General features: G+C 38.6%; 1 protein-coding gene across 2 annotated transcripts in view; it reads left to right on the top strand.

Moving 5' to 3' along the window:
• The window catches only part of LOC106873775 (ropporin-1-like protein), a 36,044-nt gene that overhangs the window by 8,482 nt on the left and 23,924 nt on the right, over positions 1 to 3,638 (top strand). Inside the window, exon 1 of one of the 2 annotated variants that reach the window (XM_014921280.2) lies at positions 2,787 to 2,879. The exons of the other annotated variant lie outside the window; for it this stretch is intronic. The gene's annotated coding sequence lies outside the window, so the exon portion shown is untranslated. Of the gene's footprint in view, positions 1 to 2,786; positions 2,880 to 3,638 lie in introns of those variants that run through there. 2 annotated transcript variants of the gene reach the window in all.

Here is a 3,638-nt window from a genome sequence, read left to right on the forward strand (position 1 = left end):
AGGTGGCACGTAAAAAGCATCCACTACACTCTCGGAGTGGTTGGCATTAGGAAGGGCATCCAGCTGTAGAAACTCTGCCAAATCAGACTGGAGCCTGGTGTTGCCATCCGGTTTCACCAGTCCTCAGTCAAATCGTCCAACCCATGCTAGCATGGAAAGCGGACGTTAAACGATGATGATATATATATATATATATATATATATATTTGTGTGTGTGTGTGTGTGTGTCTTGAGCAAGACACTTTATTTCCACATTACTCCCGTTCACTCAGCTGTAGAAATGAGTTGTGATGTCATTGATGTCAAGCTGTATCAGCCCCTTTGCCTTTCCCTTGGATAACACCAATGTTGTAGAGAGGGAAGGTTGGTATGTATCGGTGACAACTGGTCTTCTATAAAGAACCTTGCCCAGATTTGTGTCTCAGAGAGTATTTCTAGGTTTTCTAGGCTTTACCCTTTATCATCATCTCATTATTGTCGTTTAACGTCCTCTTTCCCTGCTGGCATGGGTTGGATGGTTTGACTGAGGGCTGGCAAGCCAGAAGGCTGCACCAGGCTCTAATGTGATCTGGCAAAGTTTCTATAGCTGGATGCCCTTCCTAACACCAACCACTCTGAGTGTCGTGGGTGCTTTAGTGTACAAATGATACAATAGATCAATCAAGGATTAAGGCCAGTATAGTCAGGCTTGAAAACCCAATTTTTCTGCAAAAAAATTAACACTACAAAGAAGGAAAAATAGCATACATCACAGACTATATTGACATATGTGGGACACATTGTTATTTCAAGAAGCTCCTGTTCTGAAAGTTCCCATAATCTCAGAAATTTTGCAATGTGGAGCAAAACTGGTTTCGTCCACTTTCTCTCGCTCAAAATCCAATGTTGTCTGTGATTTTTTTTTCCTTTTTTGAGACAGGCTTTGGTAATTCATGACATTGCATGCCAAGTTCCTTAAAGCATTCACTCAAAACATACAGAAATCACAGCATTACCAACACTGACTTTGGACGCTCAACAGAAGAGCAGAGCAGAGGTGGCTGCAGCTATCACGTTCCGACTGAATTCACCGACCTTCGCAGAATATAATCACAAAACCCTCCGAATAAATTAAAAAAGACATCATAGGGTTACCACAACATACACTACACATGTAGTTTCGTATTTATTACTAAGTAGCTCTGCGTAAAGTTTCGTAGCCACTGTTATTGTTTGTAGTTTTTCTCAAGTCTTGTTTATTTGTTGATATATTTTTAAATATGGAAATTTAGGTTTAGAAAATAATATTCTGAGTAAGTGGGAAAATGTTTTGAAATATGAGATTGCTCACGTTCAATTTAGTCAGATTTTTCTCATATTATAGTTATGCTATACACACAAAAAAAAATTAACGGAGACCCAACGAAAGATTTATTCTGTTAAATACATGAAGGCGACAGCGGTTGGTCAATATAGAAAACCTGCTTCCCTGGAAGTCAACTCCGCAGCGAAGTTCCTGTCTACAGTTCGTCTCGTGTAAATCCTTGGAATTTTCCCCTTCATATAGCTTCCCCTCATCGAACTGTTGGCTGTCGTTGGAACCAAGAAGACGTTTTAACTGCCCTACTCGTGTGTGTGGTTACTTTGATCTTTGGTCGTTGTTTCTTGCCAAGGGTTTGTGTGATTTGCCTGGGGCTGTCCCTGTTTGGTGGTTGGGCTACTTGGACGGGACTGCCAATATCGAGATTGGCCGGTTTCAACCCATCGATGGAAACTGTATCATGTCGTCCGCCAATTAGGAGCTGGAGCGATTTGTCTCCCGGACATATGACTTCAGATGGGCCATTGTAGGGTGATTGGAGGATTTTTGTGTTGCGTGTCACGTCGAACGGACACGAAGTTAGCCGTGCGGAGGTCGTTTTGTAGGAATGTGACATGGGAATTGGGCGCAACTGGCCCACACTGTCTCTCACTTGCACGAGGTACCTTTCGGCCGAAGTCAAGAAAGTACGATGCTACCTTTATTCTTTCTTCCTCTCTTGTCAGCACAGTATAATCTCTACTCTTTCTCTCTCTACTAGCAGACCGCAAATTCCTCGCCAACCAGTAGGCGAACCTTTTATCACTGTCACTACAATTACTGCTGTCTCACTTGCCGGGCAAATAAAAAATGTAAATAATAATCCTTCCTTTTGTGGTGTGATATCTCCACCTGGCGTAAAGAGCTCTTATGTACCGCAGAAACATCGACGATTGTTCCATCAGCCGCTACAATATGATTGTTTTCGCAATTTAACAAACAGTAATTTTGTTTATATATTCAAACCTGCTTAAATTAAAGTTCAATGTCGCTAATTTCTTCATTTAAATTAGAGCCGATGCTTACCATCCTACTTCGAAGTTAATAAACAAAAAAAATTATACATGAAGCAATATATTCATTGTCAACATTCTTTTTGTTAAATTTTAGATATAAAAAAGAAAACAATTATTACGGTATCTTTATTTGGATTCAAAATTAGGACACTTCATTGTCAAATAAGTAGGAATTAATTAGGAGGAAAAACAAAGCAACACTGGATAGGACTCCGATTTAGTTGTTTACCTTGGTAGTCATAGTAACATCATTAACACAGCTATTCAGCAGATATTTTATTATAGAAAGGAAAAAATAACATACTTCGATATATTTGTTTAAGACTAATCTGAATCTCTTATTTAATTTATAAATTAAAAAAATGATAACCGTTTCTATTTAAAAAATATTCCCAAATAATTTTGATATTAAAAAAATCCCACAGCAACATGTTTCTATGACAACAAATATTTATATTACCGTTAACAAACTTTGAATGTTTATTTTTTTTCCTAGTTTTTGTTTTTTTTTTCTTTAACATAAGGTAAGTCTTAATTTTAAGTGTATATTATACAAGACTGGGTATATGTTCAGTTTATACACTTACAGTCACAAAATTTAGCAAAATGCCTGTCAATTTTACAGAGACATCCTAAACAGCATTTGTTACTTTTCAGTAATTAATTATTTACAATGTATTTTAAATATTTTTATCTTCGCCTATAATTTATATTTAATTTTTTTTGTACCGACGCCTTCAAATTCATATTTGAAAAAATTTCCGAATTTTCAGATCAGCTTTTTACGTATCATTTATACATATACACGCAATAGGTGCGAGTATATGTGTATACACACACACACACAACCTTTCATGTGGGTTGCTTGCATAAAAGGAAGTACATTCTATCTTGCCTGCGCGCCCCACCATGACTGTAGCCACAAGTCCCATGCCTCGACCTTCAGCGAACGACCTTCCACCAACGCCCTTAAGCCCAACAAAACGAGTCTGACCAAAGCACATACCAAGGCACCCATGTACACACACGCACACACCCCTATAAGACAGAAACCCCACAAAATAAACTGTCTTCCACCACCACAACACACACACCTTCGCACAAATTATACCACCCACATATACATAGACACCACGCACACACATTACACACCGCATGCCAACATCCCCCCTCCCATGGCTTTATCCTTTACAGAGAGAAAACAGACCAACAAACACAGCTATATATACTTCCATCCCTAGAAAAAATTATACATACGACACTGCTACACATAACCCCCCCCC

Source organism: Octopus bimaculoides, chromosome 5 (assembly GCF_001194135.2).
Source record: "Octopus bimaculoides isolate UCB-OBI-ISO-001 chromosome 5, ASM119413v2, whole genome shotgun sequence".
NCBI lineage: Eukaryota > Metazoa > Mollusca > Cephalopoda > Octopoda > Octopodidae > Octopus > Octopus bimaculoides.